Source organism: Aythya ferina, assembly GCF_964211825.1.
Source record: "Aythya ferina genome assembly, chromosome: 15".
In the NCBI taxonomy this organism is placed as follows: domain Eukaryota; kingdom Metazoa; phylum Chordata; class Aves; order Anseriformes; family Anatidae; genus Aythya; species Aythya ferina.
The window spans coordinates 12,688,137-12,710,682 of record NC_140314.1 but is presented as its reverse complement, the minus strand read 5'-3'; the positions used below and the strand labels follow the sequence as shown (position 1 = coordinate 12,710,682).

The window sequence follows — 22,546 nt, the reverse complement described above, 5'->3', positions numbered from 1 at the left end:
TTGTGGGACTGAAGCAGCTCTCGGGTTGCTGTCTCTGTACCTCAGGGTTTGCCTGTCTGAGCAGCCCCAAGCAGCGAAGCATCACCTGCCCCAAGCACACGTGAGGCTCACTGCATCTAGCACCCCATCAGGGCTCCCCTGCCGCGGGTGGAGGTGCTGTACAGATGTCCTCTTCCCTTGGTAAGAGCTGGTGGGAAGCAATGCTCAAACGCCGCCTCTCTTGGATGCAAATCCAGCTGCAGAGCTTTGGCTGCTGCACGGGCCTGCTCCTCTGCTGCTGTCTGGGTTGTGAAAGCTGCTGACGGACAGACTGGGGCTGCTGAGGCTTTGGAGATGACCCCAACTCCCTTGGGTTGGGGGTGGGATGGTGTATCTGGTGTTGGTTGCTGCCCTGCGTAAGAGATGGGATGATGCTGGGGGTGGATCTCAGGCTGGGCAGAAGCTTGCAGGGCAGCAGTTGCTTGCAGAGACCTCTTTGGCCTGGAACCAAGACATCACCGATTCACGCGTGGCTCAGTGACATTAAATTTGCCAAGTAAAAGCTCCAGTGTGGGTGCTCCCAGCTGTCCTGTGCCCATAGGACAGCTCGTGCTGACTTCTCTCACCCCTGCCTTCTCCTGGGGTCCCGGTGAGTCCCCAGCCGTGCCTGGGAGCTGGCTGGGGGTGTTGGGGAAAATCCCCATCCCCGTCCCAGCATCCTGGGCCGCTGTGCTCCGGCTGCTCCATCGGCTTCTCCTGTGGCTGGGTTTGAATTTCCCACATTTTCATCCTATTGCACGCCTCCTGTTCCTGTGCTGCGGAACAAGGAGGGCTCTGCACGGCGAAGCTCCACTGGAGATGTGCATTTTGGCAATTCTAAAAATACCCCTCGCTTGCTGAGGCTTGTGCGGGTAACCATGGCAATGTGGCTCCAGGAGCAGGGTTAAAAACAGTTGCACCAATTAAGGAGAAAATAGAGCTGTTAAAGCTTATAAAACCTAAAAAAATACCAACAACAACAAAAAGGCAACAAACACGTTATGCTGTGGTCTGCAGGCCATCTTGCACGGGGTCAGCATCTCAAATGGGGTCAGTTTAAACCATCCCCTATCCCTCAAAGCAGCTGAAGTGCATGCTGAGAGCCCCCCTCTCCTCACCAAGCAGTACTCACAGCCCTGGGTGCTCTCGGCCCTGGCTCTCGGTGGGTGCCTGCAGCCACCCCTCACCCTGTGCACAGCTCTGAAAGCAGCAGCATCGCTCGGTGAGCAGCAGAGCAGGGCGTGTGTTGTCCCGAGGTTAAACTCTGCTCGCTGGCAGGGCAGCCTGGCTAAAACCTGCGGAGGGTTTTGAGGCTGAAAGCTCTGTCTGAAGAACGATTTTGGCCCACAGCGTTGGACTGTGCGAGGGGGCAGATGTGTTTTGAAATTCATGCACGGAGCCAAAGCCCCTCAGTCAGTGGTGGTGCTTTCGGTGATGGATTAGCTCTGGGCTGGGGAAGCAGTCCTGGTAAAAGCTACCAGATGAGCCCGAAAGCTAAGGGCTGATCCTATTCCGAGTGTGTTTGCTTTAATTATCTCTGCTGAGCCCGGGCCAGGGTCATGGGAAGCCTCAGGGATGTGCCACTAACACTGGGTGTCCTTGGGCACGGTGAGCTGTGCCTCTGCTCGCCGGCACACGCTGGGCCCTTACCCTGGGAGGGGTTTGTCGAAGGGGCTGCTTGTCCTGGGGCCCCGGGTTTGAGGTTGAGCCTCTGGAGCCTCTCCGTCTGTGCATACAAACACAAGTGCACCAAAAAGCTGCACCTGGAAGAGGTGTGTGCGCAGCCTCCTTGAGAAGAAGCGGGTTTTAGGTCCTGAGAAAGGAGAATTTTTGGAAGGCAGGATGAAAGTGAAGCTCATTAAGGAAATGCTAACCTTTCTGCTAATGCTACGTAGCATCACTGCAGAGTGCCAGTATAAATATTTTACCCCAGTATTGCTCTTGCCAACTCCTGAAGCAAAAGGTCTAAATATCTGATGTTGCCCTGGGTCAGCCGCTCTTCCTGGCGAGCTGCTTATTTATCTCCTGGAGCAGCGTTTTCCTCCAAACCAGCATCATCCCCGAGTGCAGTGCAGGCTCGGGAGGGTGCAGGCTGCTTTCTGCTTTTGCTTGTCCCCGGGCGTGCAGGCACGGCCGAGGTTAAAGCAGCGGTGGACAGGAGCCGGAGGCCTGTGGCAGGAAGGAAGCGGGGGCCGCGCAGCTGTGCTCGGAGGATGCTGCGCCTGCTGGAAAGCAGCAGCGGGGTCTCCGGGGACGAGTTAGGTGAAGGAAGCGGCGATGAAGTCACTGGTTTGCTTGGCTCGCTGGTGGCGGGAGGTGTTGCTGGCAGCGTTGGTGGGGACGGGGCGAGAAGGTCAGGGCCAAGGCGGCGAGAAGGCAAACGCGCACCTCGGGCTTGTGTGCACGGGTTCCTGTCGCTGCCCTCGGGCTGGCGGCCTGCTGAGCACTTCTGCGGGTGGGCCGGTCACTGCTTAACGCTGCACTCACTGCAGAGGGGTCTCTGTGCCCACAGAGCTGCTCCTGCCCCTTCCCTGGGTGCGAGCAGAACGTGAGCCGTGCCCTGTGGGCCTGCAGCTTGGGCATGATTTTGGGTAGGCACAGCGGGGCTGACGTTAGTCCCCAGGGGAGGCAGTTTCGGTGACCCCACAGCACTTGGGGGTGCTTGCTTAGCTGCCAGGGGGGACCGAGGGCTGCAGGACGTGGTGTTGGTCCAGGGTGATGGATGGGGAGCCTGCCTCAACCCCACAGCAAGGCCTGCTTGTGGAGGCAGTCCCAGTCATGATGGGGATTTGGGTTTGCGGACTGGTTTAGGCAAACGAACAAAGATTCCAGGGCGGATGCCTTGAATTCGCTTCGAATTCTGGTTTGCATCAATTTGGGTTAATTGGGCTGGAGGCCTCCCCGTGCACAGGTTAAAACAAAAGCGTGCGTGGAAGCGTGGGGAGGTGCCGGGAGCCTTCCCAGGCTGCCGCTGTGGTCCTGCACTCCTGGCAGGGCTGGTTCAGCAGGAGAGGGCTCAGCTGTGAAGCTCACACGACGGGGATTTAACAGGCAGCAGGCAGCCCTGTGTGCTTGTCTTGCAAGCTCCCAGTGAGGAGGACGAGGACGGAGAGCAGGGCATCGCGCTGCGGCTGGACCTGGCTGTGCTCAGAGCCACGGGAGGGCCAGCAGGCTTGGTGTGAAGCCTCCTGGGGCAGGAGGTGGTGAGCGGTGAGGTTTCCCTGGAGCTTGGTCCTTTCCCTGGCATCTCCTCTCGCTGTTACACCGCGTAGGTGCAAACACAGCCACTTCTGCCCGTGTTGCTTTGCAGGGGAGCTGGGGCATGGCATGCATCTGGTTCACGATCCCTCAGGAGCCCTTCTGGTGTCGGTGTGCCTCTCCCCCTCAGCAGGGATGCTGCAGAAGTGAATCGGACACTCTCCTGTTTCTATCGCTGCTGCTTCTCCTGTGGCCATGCTCCCTGTGAAGCTGGCTCTGCTCACAGCCGCGTCCTGCGCGGGGCCATGGGGGCACCGTGTGTGTACGGGGAGGGGAGACACAGCACTGAGAGCTGCTGCTGCCCCTCGGGAAGGTGTAACGGCAGGAGGATTTCTTACAAAGTGCGCTTGCCCTATCCCAGCAAAATTAAAATTAGTTCTAATTAAGTGGAGGTTAACCTCCGTGCATGCTGCAAATTAATGGAATGTGAGATTAACTTATCTTGCAGCGCTGGAGGTTCTTGAAAATTACTTGGAGATGAATGTAGCTGTGTGTGTGGTTTGAATTTTTAATTTATGTTAATAGTTCAGGTTTGAGTTAATTAATTTTCAATGACAGACCTTTGATCTTGTCTTTTTTAACTTCTCGTTCTGCAGCTTGCTGTATACCTTCCCAGCTCTTTTTGTAGCGAAAGGAATTGGACAAAAATGCGTGCTGTGATAAAAGCACCCTAAGTACAGCCTGAACTGCGTCTGTGCTGAAGCTTTTCTGGTCTCCATCGTGCGGGCCCTTGCTGTGGGGCCCCCTCTGCTGTCTGGGGTCTTGGGGGAAAGGAGCATGTTACACCACCCCAGTGTGAGTTTGGGGGGAAAACCCATCCTGTGTCTGCTTGTTTTTGGTGGTAGTAATTTGGCTTTGCCTTTAGTTTTGTTTCAAAAGCAGCTTTTTCTTCTCAGGGCAGCTTTCCCTGTTGCAGTGCCCGGGTGAGGGGCAGCAGCTCGTGCTCCAGCTTGGCTCGCCCTGGCAGGGAGCGCTGCAGCTCCTCGGGGAGCATCCAGCAGGACCCTGGCAGGGCCCTGGTGTTGCTGCTCGCAGCAAGTCCCTGCTGCTCGGGGGTGAAGTTGGGGGAGCCAGGGCTTGTGTCGGGATGGGGATTTGGGGTGTAGCCCACTGATTTGCCCTTCTGCAGGGAGCGGTGTTGGAGCAGCCGTTTGAGTCATCAAACATTTGCAATTAGAAAAAAAAACAACGTTTTGCAATTAAAATAGCAGACATCCTCGCTGAAGTTTCCCAGCCCCTGCAAGAGCATTGACCTCAGGAGCTGGCTGTGTGTGAAGCCAAATCTTCTGAGAATCCGTTCTCTCCTCCCAGCCTCCTTCCCCTGGGTGCTCCCGAGCCGTGGGGACCCCCGGTCATTTTGGGGTGCGGATCCAAGCCGACCTGCCTGGCTCTGCGCCCGTGGTGCTGCTGCTGGCACCCCCCTGCTCGGCCTGCGTTGGGTGGGAAGCGGTGCTCGTGCTGCTCCCAGCTCCTTATCTCGTGGTGCAGGAACTGGCCAGGGCTCGGTCCCGGGCGCCATCCAGCCCATGCAGCGGGGTCAGGCTTTTCCCTTCCCAGCTCGGGCCCTGTTGTGGGGCTGTGCTGGTTGTTGCTGCTCCTGGGGCGCCGACTGCAGCATCCCCAGCCCAGGGAGGAAATCCTCCCGAAATGTCCGAGCCTGCCCTCACACTCCCAGCTCCAAAGATGAGCCCTGTGCTGTTTTGCTTGCTGTAGCTGCTGAAGGGGCTGCCGTGGCAGTGCATTTGGCATCTCGTCCCTCCTGGTGCTGGCTGTGATGCTCTTGAGCAGCAATGGGGGGGCTTCTGTGTGTCCAGGAGAGCAGGGGAAAGCAAGGCTTTCCTTCTGCTCGGCGGGGCAGGGAAGCTCCCTGACCTTTCGTGCAGATTTGTTTCTGCATTACTTGCCCTTTTAGCGCATGATTGGAAACAAGCTGTAGGGATGCGGGCAGAGCTCTGCAGTCAGGAGTGCTCCTTGAAGAAACAGAGCAGAAAACGAGCGTGTTTTAAAAGAGCAGGTTTTGTTGCTGCTGATGGATTGCCTGCCCGCGTGGAGATGAAGGCCCAGCTCTGGGTGCTGCCGTACCAACTCATCAGGAGAGTCGTGACTGCTTGTGGCACTGCTCAGGATGGCCGAGGTGGGAAGGGACCTCTGAAGGTCACCCAGTCTGAGCAGGATCACCTAGAGCACCTTGCACAGGATGGCATCCAGGTGGGTTTTGAGTATCTCCAGAGAAGGAGACTGCGCACCCTCTCCGGGCAGCCTGTCCCCATGCTCTGTCACCCTCCCAGTACAGAAGTGCCCCCTCATATTCAGCCGGTACCTCCTGTGCTTCAGTTCGTGCCCATTGCCTCTTTCACTGGGGACAACTGGGAAGAGACCAGCTCCATCCTCCCAACACCCTCCCCTCAGATATTTATACACTCTGATGAGGTCTCCCCTCAGTCTTTTATTTTCCAGGCTAAACAGACCCACCTCCCTCAGCCTGTCCTCACCAGGGCTGAGCAGAGGAGGAAGATCACCTCCCTTGACATGCTGACAGCGCTCTCCTAATGCCCCCCAGGATCCCGTTGGCCTTTTTGGCCACAAGGGCACATTGCTGCCTCCCTCCCAGTCAGGACTGCCAGGTCCCTCTGTGCAGAGCTGCTCTCCAGCAGGTCAGCCCCCAGCCTGTACTGGTGCTTGGGGTTATTCCTCCCTAGGTTCATGGGGCAACGTCCCCTGACGGTGCCAGCGCTCGCTCGGGCGGGCAGGAACAGGGGCCAGCCCCGGCTCAGTCCTCTGCCAGGCTGCGGGGACAGCAGTCACTGGTGCAGAGAAAAGGCTAAAACCTTATGAAATCGTTAAATCTGCGGAGTACGTGACCTATTCATCTGTTGGGCAAATATGGAAGAATATTGGATAAAACACTGCAAATATTTGTAGTTCCCTGAGAGAAGAGCTCTGAGAAACTTCAGGCTGCCTTCTTGTGTCACGTGCGGCCCTTTTTTGCTCTGCTTTCCAGGTACAGATCTTGAAGTGCTTGGCAGAGGGAGGAGGTGAGCCTTTCCCAGCAAGGGAGCTGTAGGGCTTTGCCTCCTGTGCCCCGCATCGTGCTGGTGTCTGGTGCTGGCTGTGTGATGGGTGCTGAGCCCCTTGCTCAGGGGACCGATATCACAGCCACATGTGGAGTCCCACAGATCTGCTAGGGCTGGGCTGGGTGGTTTTGGAGCTGCTGGAGGGACTTTTGTCCTCCTGGACAACACCCCTTGGGGCAGGATGCGTGGTGGGGGTGTGTGCAGTGCTGGGTGTCGGAGCACCTGGGAGCTGGGCACGCTGTGCGCATGGGCTGTGTGATGGGGGTGCCCTGGGCAGGGCAATGTCAGAGCCTGCAAGCAGGTTTGGGAAGGAAATAGATTGGCTGTGCACATCTCCAAGGGTCTGTTTGTCCTCTGGGTGGTTGTACCTGGTGAGTACTGGGGGCTCCTGCACTCTGGGGTCGTGCTATGAACCTGTGATTTCAGCCTCTTTAGGAAAACTTCAAACGTCAACGCTATGGTAGTTATGAAATTTTCTACTATACTGTTTGTTTCCAGGTAGAAGTTTATATTTGTGCTTCCATGGTTTTCAGGGATGTCCCTCTACAGGCATATGGTAAGCTAGGACCTTTGGTCCTTATAGCAGGTACCTGTATATGTTCATATACCCACCTTCATGTGGTTCTCCCTTCCCCTGCTCGCTGGAGGTGCCGATCACTGTGATGGAATTGGTATGAAATTGTTGTTTTGTTCTAGCCTGGGTTTAAGCCACGTGTTTGGGAAGCAATATGTGCTTCAAATGAAGGACCTTTGTAAAACGGCAGGGTCTCAGGAGCTCTCAACAATCATCTTTGAAAAACATCCATCTCCTCCTTTTCTTTTTTGCTTTGGATTTCTTTCAAGCTGAGTGCTTTGGGGTTTTGCAAATGTCAAGAAGCAAAGCCATAGCTTACACTGGGATCACGGAGCGTTTAAGCAAAGCCCTCTGGTGAGGCCGCCGCGCAGGCTGGGGCAGAAGCGTTCGGCTTCATCGGCTGCACCGGTCTTGTGTCGGGGTGGGCGATGGCTTTTCGAGCAACGCTTGTGCTGTTGGTCAGAGCAGCAGAAGTCAGGAGCTTTGTGCTGGAGGATGCTGCAAATCATCAGCAGAACCAAGAGCCTCTCGGGCTGGCTCTGGGTGCGTGGGTCGGCGCGGTGCCAGCGGGGTGCGCCTGGAGAGGTGCCCGCAGCTGCTGGTGGTGCAGCGTGCGGTCCCGTGTGCTTGGTTCCCTACTGGTGGCACTCAGCGGCTGCAAGAAGGCTCTTCTGGGGGCCTGAGGGGCAGAAGGCGAGGGGTTGACTTTGCAGTCATCTTGGGACTGCTGGGTTTTGAACAGTTTAGGGTTTTATTGCTGTTTGCAGTGTGTTGTGGAGAAGGGCAGCAGGTTTGTGAACAGCAGCGAGAAAAGTGACTGTGCCTGATGTAGTGTGCTGGAGCCAAGTGGCTGGGATAGGAGAAACTTTCCTGGGATGGGAGAACCTTCAGTAACCCAGAAATATTTTTGTTTACTTCTGTGTGAAAATGGAGCTGGCAATAAAGTGGGCTCCAAGGAGCTTCCCACGTGGGCTGCGAGCCTGAGCTAGCAGGCGGCAGGTTTCACTGTTCCTCCTCTAAAGGTCACACCACAAAACCATCTCGAGGTGAGAGAGCCCTTTCCCAAGAAAAAGGGCCTCAAATGTTTTCATGAATTTCTGCTTTGTCCCAGCCCCAGAAAGGCTGCTGAAGGTTTTGGCAGGCAGGGACTGGCACCGACTCCCAAGCAGCTGCACTGGTGGTGGATGCTCTTAGTAGCGTGCGAAGGGGAGGTGTGCGGAGCAGTGATGGGACGGGGCAAGGAGCAGGGGATAACCTCTGCTTTTGCAGGGGGGAGGCAGTTTCCCACTTCTTGATTCCAACCCTGATCTTAGGCTCATGGTGGTGCTGAACTGCAGCTGGGCAGGGGCTGCGGGGGGTCCCCACGCCTGCCAGGACCAGGGCCGGCTGAGCAGGGAGGCTGGGGAGCAGCAGGAGATCTTCTGGCCCTGGAGAAATGCTGCTGTTGACGCTGTTTTTGTTGCAAGTCAATGATTCATTGCCAGCCTTAACGGTAGGGCACAGCGTATTTACTCGCCTTGTTTGGACGGCTGATAATTGCTGGATAAGAAACTGTCAGATGGGAATCAATTAGAGGCTTCCCCTCCGCAATGAAAGATTGCAGTTGACATCTGATGCCCTGCGAAACGAAGTCAGGACAATGCTGCTATTTATACAGCTCCCCTCCAGTTCCTTCCCTTATCCTCCCGTCATCTTCTTTGCTCTGAAGCTGGAGCTTTGACCCTCTGTCAGTTGCTCCCTGAGCAAGTGCCCATCGCAGTCCTTTCGTGTTTCCTGGGAAGAGATCTCTGTGTTGGCAAGGGGTGTGTGTGTAGGTGGGACAGCAGAGGCAAATGCCTCTTCCCTTCTCTGCCTGGGATGAGGCAGTGATCCCTGAAGGCTGGGTTTCTGCTGGGGGGCTCGGCACAAGGAGTGGGGTTTGTGCCCTGCGAGTGGGGCTGGGTGTGGGGCTGTACCCGGAGCAGGGGGCTCAGAGGGGGCTGAGGACGGGCCGGGTGCTGTTTCTGCCCTGGGTTTGCTGCTCTGGGTGATGGTGTGGCCTTCTGCTGCTTGTTGCTTGGTTCCTTGGTGTGCTGGATGGTGGCACGGCTTCACCTGCTTCTGCAGGACGTGGTGTGGGGAGGTGGGGTAGGGCAGGGAGGCGATGGCTGTCCCCAGCAAAGCCTCTGCTCTGCTGGAGGTCCTGCAAGGCTCCCGTGTTAGGGAGTCACGGTCAGCCGGTGTCACCATGGCATCTCCTTGCCTACAGCTGAGCCAACGCTGCCGGAGCCGCGGTGAGTCAGCGGCGGTGCCTCAGGAAGGTCACTGGGTGTACGTGCTCTCAGGGCAGGGGGGTCGAGCTGTGTTAGATTCAGCTTGCTTGAAAGCCTCCTTACCAGGTGGGGATGCTTACGCCTTCCACTGGGGCTTCTCCGCTTGGGTGCCAGCCGGCTGGGGGTGCGGGTGCTGCCCTGGGGTGCAGGCACTGTCCCAGGGGCTGCAGTGCTCCAAAGGACACGTGTGAATGAACCGGCTCTCCACCTGGAAGATACGACCCGTCTTACACTGAGCATCCATATGGAAATATGATGTTGTGGAGGAAAGGTTTGCGATGGGCTTGCCTCTTTATTTTCTTGCTTGGTACCATAATAAGTGCGCTAAAGAGCATTTCCCTTGAATATAGCCAGCCCTGAACATGAATGCTCTCGTCACAAGTAAAGGGAAAGCTTCTTAGTGAGGTAAAATGATTAGCTATGCTTACCTAGGGACTTAATTTTGAGGCTGGTTGAAGCTCTGAGGATGTGCACTTGATCTTATCTTAGCTGCTTTCTCTCGTTTTTCTCCCTTTAATGATACAAAATAATTCTCGATGTCTCTTTTGATTGTTGGTTTTCTGAGCATTCTCCAGTGAAGGCACAAAACCCTGTGGAAACTTCAGATGCTGGGCTTGTTCTGTGACACGTGTGGAGCTGTGGTGCTGTGCGGATCCCTTGGGAAGAGCCTTTGGGTTTGCAGATCTCTCATCTGCCAGCTGGGACCTGCTCTGCTGGCAGGGACGTGTGTTAGGCTTGGCAGAACCAGGGCGAAAGCCAGCCCTGCGCTCTGCTGCTGGTGCCTTGTCTCTGCGGCACGTTGGCATGGGCTTGAAAGAGAAGAGGAGCTGGTGAGAGCGTTTCACGAAGGGTCCTGCAGCGGCTGAGGTCAGCTGTTGGCATAAAAGCTGGAAGTACTGGGTCCAAACCCAGCAGAGCCTGTCCCACATCCAGCGCCCGCATCCCGGCACGGTGCCCGGTCGGATCTGCCCAGGGGAATTTGGGGCTGCAGGATGTGACCTGCCCCGGGGGGCTGCCCACGCCCGCCCTGCCTGCAGCCACCGTGCTGACGGCTTTGGCAAGTTGATGCTGTTGTTTTTTTGCCTCTGATGCCAGCGTCAGGAAGCATGCTGAAATAAGTTAAGAGGAGGGCTGGAGGAAAGCCAAAGCCTTTCCATGGCTCTGGCTGGAGAGCTGAAGGAGAGAGGTGTCTGCCTCGGCTGCTCTGTGCTGCAGGACAGACCGAGAAGTAGCCGATGGGTAAATTGATCCACACCCCTGTGAAATTGTAGCTGCACGACTTAATGATGGACTGCTGCTTATCCTGGGACAACTGTGAGATAAGGGCATCGGGCATCATAAAAGTTTACAGCTGCAATAAACGGGTCCTGATGTGAGGACGGTGTTGTTCTTTCACACCACTGCTGGGGTGCTTCCTGGGGCAGACAGGCAGCTGGCTTCTCCCTCTCCTTGCCTCCAGCCCTGGCCCCAGCTTCCCCTTTTGCTGCTGTGGCTGGAGGCAGCGCAGCTCTGGCACTGCCTGCTCCCTGCTGCTGGGGGACCGGGCTGTTGGCGCAGAGCGAGCCCGGTGTGTCAGGCTGCTTCTCACCTTGTCAGTGTTTCAGCTGGTAAGTCCTTTATCTGGGGCACTGAAAAACTGTGGATTTTCTTTACTGAACGTTGCGCTTTGCTGGCTCAGCACCCAGCGCTGCTTCCCAGCCTCTGGGATTTCGGTGCCGAGCGTGTGCTGCGCGGAGATGAGGTGTGCTCATGCTGTGGGGCAGCCCTGGTGCCTCCGGCCCCTTGGGGCTTGGTGGGTGCCTGGGTCTCGCCCCCTGCTCGGCCCTGGAGGGCTGGGAGCCCTTCGTGCTGCGTGGGATGATGCTGGATGGGGAACAGCCTGCGGAGCCTTTTTGCTGGCAAGTTTTATGGGCATGGCTCGGGTTTCTGGCTCACGTGTGAATTAATGAGTAGCCAAGCTTATTTCTCTCTTGTTTTTCAGATGAGCGTGGTTGTTTTGTGGATTTGATTGGGGTTTTTTGTGCTGTATGGAGTGGTGACAGGTCAGCGGGGCAGTACCTGGCCTCTGAGAGCCTGGAGGGTGGAGATAAAGGGAGTGCTGCGGTGGGTGATGGAAATCAGCCATCCTGTGGTACAGCCGGGTGCTGGGGTAGGCAGTGCTGAACCCAGGTCACCACCTGACACACGCACACAATGCTGCTTAATGGTGATTTTTTTTTTGTACCCCAGGACTCACTGCCTCGTACACCAGAGCTGCAGGGTCCTGCTGTGTTTGGGGGAAGCTGTGCAGAGTTTGGGGAGGGGAGCCCCGTCCCACGGCTGTGCCACCCCACGGGTGAGCGGTGCCCGTCGCAGTGAGCATCCTGCAGGGCCTGAAGGCTGGCTGCTCCCTGTCCTGGGTCGCTGGCCTTCCTCCTGGAGGAGAAAACACAAGAAGCAAACACGCTCTGCGTAGCTTGGTAGTCAGGAAGGGAACAGTTGAGGAGCTGAGGTGTTTTGGTTGGTGTTTTGATTGTCAGGCTTTGCTGTGCGCGTTCGCAGGCTGGTTGTTGCACAGGGTGACGGGGCCCTGGGGAGGGTGCTGGTGGTGGTGGGCCCCTTTCTGGAGCTGCTGGCAGAGGGCTGGCCTCTGCCAACCCCATTACCTGTCACAGAGTCATACAATGACACGGGTTGGAAGGGACTTTAAATACCAAACCAGCTCCAACCCCCTGCCAGGGGTTGCCACCCACCAGATCAGGTTGCCCAGGGCCTCGTCCAGCCTGGCCTCGAACACCTCCAGGGATGGGGCACCCACAGCTGCTCTGGGCAGCCTGTTCAGTGCCTCGCGACCCTCTGAGTGAAGAATTTCCTCCTAACGTCTAATCTAAATTTCCCCCTTTTTAGTTTAAAACCATTCCCCCTTGTCCTTTTAGTGCCTGCCTGAGCAAAAGGCTGCTGTTCATCTTTTTTAAGCCCCCTTTCAGTACTGAAAGGCTGCAGTGAGGTCTCCCTGGAGCCTTTTCTCCAGGCTGAACAGCCCCAGCTCTCTCAGCCTGTCCCCATGGGAGAGGTGCTCCAGCCCTCTGATCATCTTTGTAGCCCTCCTCTGCACTCACTCTGACAGCCCCACATCCTTCTTGTGCCCTGGCCCTGGATGCAGGACCCCAAGTGGGACCTCAGAAGGGCAGAGCAGAGGGGCACAGTCCCCTCTCCTGTTGCAGTTCACCTTCTGGGCTGCAGGCACTCGCTGCTGGCTCACCTTGAGCTTTTCATCCACCAGAGCCCCCAGGTCCTTCCCTGTAGGGCTGCTTTCAGTGAGCTCTTCTCCCAGTCTGTGCTCACGGCTGGGATTGCCCCCACCCAGGTGCCGCACCCTGCTCTTGGCCTTGTTGAACCTCATCAGGTTCTCATGGGCCCACTTCTCCAGCCTGTCCAGGTCCCTTTGCTGCCATCCCTTCCCTCGGGTGTACCAGCTGCACCACTGGGCTGGGTGTCACCTGCAAACTTGCTGAGGGTGCGCTCGATCCCCCTGCCTGTGTCACTGATACAGATATTGCACAGCACCGGTCTCAGGACAGGCCCCTGAGGGACACCACTCGTCCCTGGCCTCCACCAGGACCAGGAGCCATTGAGCACCCCTCTCTGGGTGCAGTCATGGAGCCAAGTCCGAGTAGATGACACTGGTTGGTCTTCCCTTGTCAACTGATGCAGTCCCTCCATCACAGAAGGCCACCAGCGTGGTCAGGCACAATTTGCCCTTGGTGAAGCCGTGCTGGCTGTCCTGGATCCCCTTCTTGTCCTGCACGTGCTGTGACATTGCTTCCAGGAGGATCTTCTCCATGCTCTTCCCAGGCACAGAGCTGAGGCACCGGTCTGTAGTTCCCTGGGTCCTCCTTTCGACCCTTTTTAAAAATCATAGAATCATAGAATATCCTGAGTTGGAAGGGACCCTTAAGGATCATCAAGTCCAACTCTTTGACACCACACAGGTCTACCCAAAAGTTCAGACCATGTGCCTAAGTTCACAGTCCAATCTCTTCTTAAATTCAGACAGGCTCGGTGCAGTGACCACTTCCCTGGGGAGCCTGTTCCAGTGTGCAACCACCCTCTCTGTGAAGAACCCCTTCCTGACGTCCAGCCTAAATTTCCCCTGCCTCAGCTTAACCCCGTTCCCGCGGGTCCTGTCACTGGTGTTAAATGGGAGTGATGTTTCTTTTTCCAGTCACCGGGGACTTCTCCTGACTGCCAGGGCTTTCAGATATGAAGGAGAGAGGCGCAGGACCCTGGGAGGCCTGGTGTTTGTCCCCACACGAGGTGGGCAGCAGAGCCTCTCTTGAACACAGGTGTACAGCAGGACTTGGCACAAGGGAACCAAGCTCAGCTGCCACGGCTCTTCTGGCGTCCCCTCCTGTCCCTGCGAGCTGCCTTTGGGGTCCTGCTACCAACCCCTTCCCCGGGGCTGAGGGCTCCTTAACGGGCTGTTGGCACAGCTCACGGTGCAAGTGGCTAGAGCAGTCAAACAGGGAGAATAAATGTCTGCTCTGTAGTTTATTTTTCACAGGCTGGTTCTTGGAGCTGGCAGACGTTAGAGCGCTAATGAGAGTGCGGGGGAAGAGCTTTGCTTTGGGTAGGAAGGCTCTTCCCTGCAGCGTTTTGCTTAAGTAAGCAACTTTATGAAGTCTGGGAGGACAGCGAAAGCTCTGGGCTATTAATTGATGCTGGATTTAATCCATGGGCAGGCCAAAAAAAGAAAAAAAGAAAAAGATACTTGTGCTTGCATCTCGTTGCCCTGCAGTTCCGTGCAGCAGCTGAATGGTGAAGGAAGAGCCTGAACAAACAACTGCCCGGGCAGCGAGGTGCTCTGCTTGTGGCAGCCGCCTGGGGAGGAAGCTTGTGCTTGCCTTCAGCCCCTGGTGTCGGCTGAGCGGGGACGTCGGGGCTCTGGCTGGCACCATCAGGCAGCAAACTCTGCCTTGGGAAGGACTTTAAAGTCTAAAAAAAAGTGATGTGTGTGCATATGTGTATTTTTATATATAAAAAAATATATAAGGCAGGAGGCCATGGCCCACACCTGCTGGTCCCCAGGGCACCGCTACCTCTTTGGGGCTGCCCTGGTCTCGGGGGAAGCTCCCGGAGCTTTGGGAAGAGGTCCCACGACTCGTTCCTACCAGAAAACACTCTGACACAGCAGACGTAGAGCCAAAGAGCTCCTCAGTGTTTACTTTTTATTTTTAGAAGACAATAAGCGAGCGGGTCGGGCTGCAGGCGGAAACGGGGGCTCTGAAATTCAGGCCTCCCCCCACCCCCGGCCCTTGTCAGGAAGCGCACGCTGCACGTGCGCCCGGCCGGGATGCTCGCAGACAAAGAGTTTCTTGATGCTTTTTTCTTCCCCCTTCAGCTCCCTCGCCTGTAGGCAGAAGATTTGCCTGCTGACAGACACACTGGAGGCTTGCACAGAGCCGGGCTCCCTGCGCCGGGAGAGCGCAGCTGTGCCTGGCTGCTTTGTTAGCAGCCGTTTGCCCCGGGGCGGGGAAGAGCTTCCCGATTTTTCTTTTCGGTTGTCTTGGACCGGGGAACGAAATCATCGTCGGTGTGGCGCTGGCGGTGGTGAGCACGGGGCTGCGGGGGCTCCTGGGGCCGTCCTTCCTGCACACAACTCCGGCGGTCGCGGTGCCCAGCGGGTCCCCGGCACGGCTCGAGCCCCTCGTGCCGATCTTTTTCCTCCTTTGCCCCTCGGGTGCTGCGGCGAGGCACGGGCTGTCCTGGGGAGACGTGTTCCTGCGGCTTGGTTGCTCCTGCTCCCACCAGACATCCCCGCCTGCCACCGAAATGCCCCCGTTCTCCTTTTGCCAAAAAGAAGCCGTAAGACCAAGCTGAGCCTAAAGGTGTGTTCCTCGTGGCCGTGCCGGCGAGCGGGGCTGCGGTGGGAGCTGGGTTTGTGCTTGCCGGCTCCCTGCCGGGCACAGGGGGCCTGGCGGGGTGGTGGGCGGGTTGCTGTCTGCTTTCCTCCAGGGCTTTCTCCTTCTCTGTGCTGTCTTGCGCTTCTGAGGCCAAGGAGCCTCGTATGAAGCACGCTGTGGGCAGGTGGCGTGGTGGCAGGTGCTGGCCTGGTGGCCAGCAAGACCTTGCAGGGGCCGTGTGCTGCTGGGGACGGGCTGTTTCTGTGGCTGGAAGCTGCACGGACAATCAAAGTTCATGCAGAGAGCAGCGAAGGCTCTTTCAGAGAGCCGGGACTGCCGCAGCGTGGCACAGCCCCTGCTCTGCCAGGGTCCTCCTGCCCTCGGGCTCCTCAGGTCTGCATCTGGCTGCCTGCCTCTGCGGGCAGGAGATGGGTATAGCCGCGAGCTGGGAAGGATCTGGAAGAGCTGCTGCGGGTTCGGGGAGGTGGTGGCACTGTCTGGGTTGCCACCAGCGGCACGGCACGGCTCCCATCCCAGCGGGGTGGCTCGCTCCTTCGTTCCCTGCGCGGGGAGCGACCGCATGGTGCTTGGAATGAATTTCCTCCCCTCCCATCCTCTCAAGCTGGCAGGGAAGGGAGTAGCTTGTTCCTGAGCACTTGCCAGCCTTAATAAAGCAGGCGTTTGGCGGGGGCTTTGTGGCAAACCAAGTTCCTGCTGGGCAGCAGCGCGGAGGGGGACGGGTGCTGTGTCGCCGCCTGGCCCTCGCCGTGCCTTAATGCTGTGGGTAGGGAGGGGGACGCCGTGCTGTAGGGGCTGTGAGAAGCTGTCCGTGTCCCTCCCTGTGCACTGACCATCGCTGCTCCCTCTCCCAGCAGCAGGAGGCTTCGTAGCTGGCAGCAGCCCTGGGCTGCCAGCTCTGCTCCCCTGTTCCTTCCTCCCCCTGCCCGGCAGCTGCTGGGAATGCCGGAGCAGTGACCGTGCGGCTCCGGCTTCCTTCTCGTGAAGGTGCTGGTTTGGTGGTGAATAGGCACAGAACTCCTTCAGGGATTGAGTTAAAAGCAAGAGGAAACAACCCAAACCCCCAGGAGTTCTCAAATAGGTCCGTACTTGGCAAAACGTGATTTCCCTTCCTTTTCCTTGAAGAGAGTTCTTGAAGCAGTTGATTTCTATGCTGCTTTTGGCCGTGACCATTTCATGCAAAGAAGTCAGAATCATTAAGGTAAAAATCAGCATTTGCTGGGCCAGCGACCCTCATTTTGTGAGTAAGGCAAAGGATTTGGCTATAAATGTACCAAGCTGACGAATTACCAAAAGGTGTGTGGGTCAAACCCCACTGACAGAAGGCAGGTGGGCCTGTTTCTGCAGGGGGTCCCGCAGGGGCTGCCGGGTGCGTTACAGTCTCTGCCCTTTGGTCCCAACGTCCTGGGGTATGAAATGAATCCCCCTCCAGGAGCAGCTGCTGTGGTGCTACGGGACCAAACCTGCCCCGAGAGCATCCTCTCTTGGCTGAGAGGTGCCAGTTAAGATGCAGAAGAACAGAAAACAGCTTTGTAAGTAAATGCCAAACTCTGTTGTGCATTTTGGATGTTAACAATAGTGCTGCTGTCTTGTCAGGATGGCCAGGAAGGGTGTGCACGATGCTCTCTTCCTTTTGTAGGTCACTTTAAGGTAAATCAGAGAGCTGCTCTGCGGGCTTGCCTTCCCACTACCTAATTTGTCCAAGTGATTCTTACGTTGGGTAATGAGCTGGAAGATTTTCCCAGTGCTGAAGGGCAAGCCCCTTAGCTGCCTCGTAAATTATGTTTCCCTGGCATCTTTCTCCATGTCAGACGCGGTGATTAGAGCACTAACTACTTGGCTGAGGCTGCCGTCCCCAATTCACAAGCAGGAAGATGTTTCTAGCTGAACCCAGGGTTTCCAGGCTTCCACCCGCCGATTGGTCTAGGTTTTGCAAGAGTTTTTCTGAAGAATTTTTGGCCAGATGCCTTCCTCTGTTTCAGCACCCACAGCCAGAACAGGACCAAAGTGGCTCCCTTGGCCGGGTGCATTAAATTCAGCGCCGTGGTCCTGGCTTGGTGAGGGCAGATTCCTTGATGAGCAGGAGTGGCAGAGGATGCAGCTCAAATATTTCTTTTACATCAGCGTCCAGCTTTACTGAAGCAAAATCAGGGCTTGTAAATAGCATTCTTCGTTGTGTTTGTTTCTTTTCCTCAACAAATTTCCCCTGTGCTATAAATGCTGAAGCAGTTCCGCAGCGGAGGCTGAAGCTAGACAGACATTTGTCTGAATTTCAGTGATGCTGAAGACTGGCAGCTGCCTTTATCAGTCTATCACAGGGCAAATCGGCAGCAGGCAGCTCAGTGATATGTGCATTAAGGCTTGGAGGCTAAAAGCAAAGGCACTTTGAGCAGAAAGATATGAAAATGGAGCGGTGTTGTGATGTGTCGGGAAAAGCACCGAAAAATCTATTTTTAGGAGTTTTTTCCTCTATTATCGCTAATGGAGGAAGAGTTTATGCTAAAGCTTCCTCTTATTCTAGCTTTCTGCATTTCCCTGTCCTGCTGTTTTTTTTTTTTTTCTCCTCCTGTGGGAGGTGGTTGCTGCTTCTGCCTCGGCTTTTTAATGGGGCATCTCATCTCTCTTACCGTACCGGGTTTCAGGCTAATGAGGATGTGTCCCTGTAATAATAAACGAGCGCCAGCCTGGCAGTAAGTAAATGCATCGGGTGTTCTTGCCAAGCCATGCATATTTATTGAGGTCAGTAGGAAGCCCTAATATATTTTGGCTGCTAGTGCCAAGCGGAGGGGAGGAGGCCGTATGGAAGTAGAAGCACGGCGCTGTTGCTCACGCATCTACTCCTTCTGTTGAATAAGCAATGAATGCAATCAATTAGCGAATGTAATCCATGATCAGTCCAGTGACCGGTGATCGTCCAGGAAGAGGACAGCACGGCCCGGTTTTAGGATATAGTATGCGTTGAGTTTAGTATAGTTTAGGATTTGGTACGTACGTATACAAGTAGCATATACACAGCCAAACCTGGTGGTTTCACTGCAGCATTTTGGTCAATTATTTCAGCTTTCTCTTGGGGATGCTGATTGATGGAAAAAGGTTCTGATTGCCCTTGTTTCTGGTCAGGTTTTTCCCATTGAGTTGAGGGCAGGATTTCCCCGGCTCAGGGGAAGCGTGCACAGTGCTGGGCTGTCCTTGGTGCCCTCGGTGGGTGCCGTTAAAGGTTCCCATGGTTCAGGTCCGTGCTGGGATCACCTGAGAGCAATGTGTGGGTTGGAGGCAAACCTGGTGCTCGTGCAGTGAGGACACGTGGCTGCTGGCTCCCTGCGGGTGAGGGGGCTCGCCTCCTCCTGGAGGCTCCAGCAACGAGCAAAAATAGGAAGGGAGGAAATGGGAGAAAGCCTGTTGTCCTTGGGGGGTTGTGTTTGTGTTTTTTCTTCTTTTCATATGGAAATCATTGCTGGCACGGACTCAAGTTGAAGTGCTGGGAGGGGATGGGATGGGTCCAAGAGTGAGCGCAGAGCTCTGCTTGGCTTGCCCCTGAGGCGTGCTGGCCCAGGAGAAGGAGAACAGGGGTGGTAAATGGATTTTGGGAGGGATGTGCCCCACCACGCCTCACGCTGCTCTCCCCAGTGGCTCAAGGATGCCCCAGCGGGCTGGTGCTGCGTGCTGAAGGGCCTGGCGTGCACGGCCGAGGTGAGAGCCGTGGTGGGACCCCCAGCTCATCCCACATTTGGCAGATGGGAGGAAGGAGCATACGGTAAGAAGGTAAGTGACCTCTGTGTGGGAAGCAGCCCAAGCCCAGGCCCCAGCGGCCGAGCTATCTGCTCCGTTCCCCAAAGCTAACTTCGCCTTCGCGCGCACAAAGGCCGGTTTGTCTCCCCCGCCTTGGCAAGGCTCGCCAGCGGCTAACGTTGGCTTTGTCCTCTGCTGGCCCGTGGAGCTGCAGATGGGCCCGGACAGGCGGCTTCTCAATGCTGGGATTGTTCATGGCCGCCCCCGCCTCGCACAGGGGGATTGGGGGGATCGGGGGGATCGGGCAGCGTGCGCCTCCCCAGCCCCCTGGGTGCCCGAGGGGTGCTGGGCACCCCCTGTGGTGAGGCAGAGCAGGGATGGAGCCCCTCGAGGGGAACCCTCTGCTAAGGAGAGGGCCTGGCCTTCTGCCCTGCTCCTCTCCAACCCCCTGCCCCTTTCTGGGCTGTTTGCCTCGACACGTGGAAGAAGTTAGAAGGTGGACTGGGAGCAGGGCTGGACCTGTGGCGCTGGGGATCGGGGCTGGGTTAGCACGCGTGAAGAGGGGGAGAGCGTCCAGAGCGTCCCTCCACCCCTGGCTCTTGGCAGAAATGTGGTCCCGTCGAGTTTCCCTCCTGTACACCCAAACCAGGTGCTCCCAAGGTCCCCACGGTGGGTGCCTGCCCAGGTGAGGGACACGAGATGGCAGTGCCGCACCGTGGTGCCGCTGCTCACACCGCACGGCTGGGTGGCAGCGGGGTGCTCTGGTGCCCCTCGCCCACTCTACCCCAGCGCCCTCCTCCTGCCCCGGCTAGCAACAACTTTCACAGCCTTAGGTCTTTTTGGGTACCCCAAAATTAAGCTCTCCGTCTCATGGAGGACACATCTTCAGCAAATAACCGATGGGTTTCCTGGAGGGCTGCTGGTTTTTCTTGCTGGTGCTGTGAAATGTGATGCTCCTGGGGCTTTTTCTGCATCCTCGGTCCATGTGTTACAGCTTTGGGAATACAAGGAAAAAGTCCTGCAGAAGACAGCTGTATTTTTTTGTATTTTTTTTTCCTTACCCCCCCTGTTGTTCTGACCCAGAAATTCCTCACGGTGTTTGCTGAGCTGGCTTAGTTCAGGACTTGACTGATTTCTGGAGGATTAATTAGTCCGTGAATATGGGCAGGGGAGGGTGATGGCTGCTCCTGGGCTCATACCAAGCTCCCGATCCTGCTGCTAGGGGGTGCCTGGCCGGAGGCCACCAGGTGAGGTGCTGCTGGACCTGTGGCTGTGCCTGTGTCCCTCCTGCGGCCCCTCCTGGGGCACGGGGACCTGTTGGAGGGAGCACACAACGTGCAGCTCTTTCGGGAGCACTTGTTCACTCAAAGCCTTGCTGCTGTGCTCGGCTCGGTGATGATTCCTCATACGTATGGCAGCAGCAAGTGTTTTTCAGGTTGCAAATAGCTGCGTGCCCTAGGGAGCGCATAAAGGAATGCGTTTCCTTGATCTCCACAGGCCCTTGATGTGCTGCTGAAAGCAGATCCCCTGTTTAACAGCAAGGCAAGGGCAGGTTTGCTTTGCTTTATCTGCTGCTCTGCTTCCCCGTGCTATTTGGGGAGGAAAGCCCACAAAGAGGCTGTCAGCAGCAGCCTCGCTGCTGTGTAAGACGGCGAGCTTCGTGCTCTGGGACTGGAGCTGCGTCCCCGTTTGCTTACTGGGATGCTGGGGCCAATTGCTGGTGCCGCGGGCACGGGGCTGTGTGACTCGTGGCTCTGCGGGCAGAGCTCCTGGGGTGATCGCCTGGGTTGTGCGGGGCCGTTCTGCTGCTGGGCATCTGTCTGCACGAGAGGCTGGTGGTCACCCGCACCTCCTGCCCATGGCACAGCCGTGCCTGGAGGACCCCGTGCCAGGGATGGGGTCCTGCACACCCCCTTTTTAGAAGGCATCACAAATAGCTGACCTGCAGTGAACTGGCAGTTCTGCTGGAAGTAACAGTTGGTTTTCTTCTCTTTTTTTTTTTTTTCTCCTTGTGTTTTGGCAGAATCCTAGCAATAAGCAGTAAATGATTTCATTAATAACCTGCAAATAGCTGCTCACCAGCTGAGCCGCGGGATCTGTCTGGAGGCTTGCTCTGAGACGGAAGGGAGCTGCCAAAAAAGTGCCAGTGCTCTGGCTGACATGTTTAGCTAAGAAATGCCGTGGGCAGAGCAGCAGCACGCGGCTGCTGCCGGCTCCCGGGGCTGCGGTGACCTGGCTGCTGCAGCTCAGCCCCAAAACCAGCACTAAGGGGGGCTCTGCCCCCACGCATTGGGGTCGTGGGTGAGCAACTGCTGCCACCCCCTTCCCAAGGTCCAGCTCAAATCCCTGCCCACAGGCTGCCCGTGTCTCCTGCACGGACCTCAAGCTGACGTGGCTTCTGGCTTCTCTATTTCCCAGCTCTCCACTTTTCTTGCTGTTGGAGGTCAGAAATTTGGGAGCACCCCTAGGGTCATGCCAAGGCTCTTTGGTGCCTCTCCAAAGCCCCTGGGGTGTGGGGATCTCAGCTCGAGTTCCCTGAGAAAATAGCTCCAGGTGCATCTTGCACGGGTGGTTTTGCTACGGAGAAGGGCTCTGCAGATACAAACGTGAGCTCTGCCATGTGAGCTCTTCCCCTGCTTCGGTTTCTTTCGGTCAAGTCTGCTGTTCGACTGGCTGGGTTCAGCTGCGGTGAATGCTCTCAGGAGATGTCGGAGCTGAATTTAATGTAGCCAGCGAGCTGCTGCAGTCTGCAGTGCAACACGGAGCTCATCAGAAAGAGGCACCCTGAAGAAGGCTGTTAAACTGCGGCTCTCTGCGAAAGATAAGAAGATGTTTTAGCATCTGGTGTTCCTGTTGGGGTCTCAGCCTGTGCTCCTCCAGTCCTGCTGGCTGTGGGTGAGCGAGTTGCGATTAATTCCCACTCGTGCCAGCTCACGCTTTGGCTTCCCAAGGTGCCAAGGCACTGCCCCGCTGGGGACCTGGCGTCCCCCTTGCTCTTTTCTGGAAACCAAGGCCCTGGGAGGTGTCAGAGGGCTGGCTGCTGGTGGTCCGGAGAGCCCCTGGATGCCAGCGGGTGGCTTCTGGCGAGCGCTGTTTCCTCCTTCCCTTGGAAGCAGGGGCCGCCTCGCTCTCCACAGGCACGGCTGTCTGCACATTCACTTTACTGCTAATGGAGCTGCTGCTGTACCCATTGGTTCCCGTCTCCGGAAAAGGCTCACGAGAGCAACTGCAGCTTTCCCTTTGCTCTACAGAGCCTATTTAGTGTGCGCGGATTGCTGCAATGATGGCTGGATTTCATCAGACGCGAGGCGCATCTTTCTTAATAGCCTGTGTAATTTCTTCCAGAGGGACGCATTGCATTAAATCTTTAATCCAGCAAGCTGCTAAGGGACCCCACTCAGATGCCCTGCATTTGCTGCTGATCTCCTCTACGGCCCTAATGCTGCCCCAGGGGCTTTACCCTGTGGCGGGGCTGGTGCTGGAGCAGCGAGTCCTCGGTGGAGAGCCAAGGTGGCAAAGGTGGCATCGCTCCCGTGCTTTCTTCTCCGCCTTCTCTGTAACATCCCATCCTCCCTGCTCCAGGGAAGGCAGGCAGGTCACCCTCCGTGCCGTGTGGCCCTGGGTCACATCAGCCGGGGTCTGTGCAGCATGAAATAAACTGCAGAGGGATTGAGACGTGGT

At 56.7% G+C, this 22,546-nt stretch overlaps 1 protein-coding gene across 3 annotated transcripts in view; it reads left to right on the top strand.

Moving 5' to 3' along the window:
- The window catches only part of LOC311445098 (ankyrin repeat and fibronectin type-III domain-containing protein 1-like), a 184,318-nt gene that overhangs the window by 7,070 nt on the left and 154,702 nt on the right, over positions 1-22,546 (top strand). Inside the window, exon 1 of one of the 3 annotated variants that reach the window (XM_084536818.1) lies at positions 14,934-15,103. The exons of the other annotated variants lie outside the window; for them this stretch is intronic. The gene's annotated coding sequence lies outside the window, so the exon portion shown is untranslated. Of the gene's footprint in view, positions 1-14,933; positions 15,104-22,546 lie in introns of those variants that run through there. 3 annotated transcript variants of the gene reach the window in all.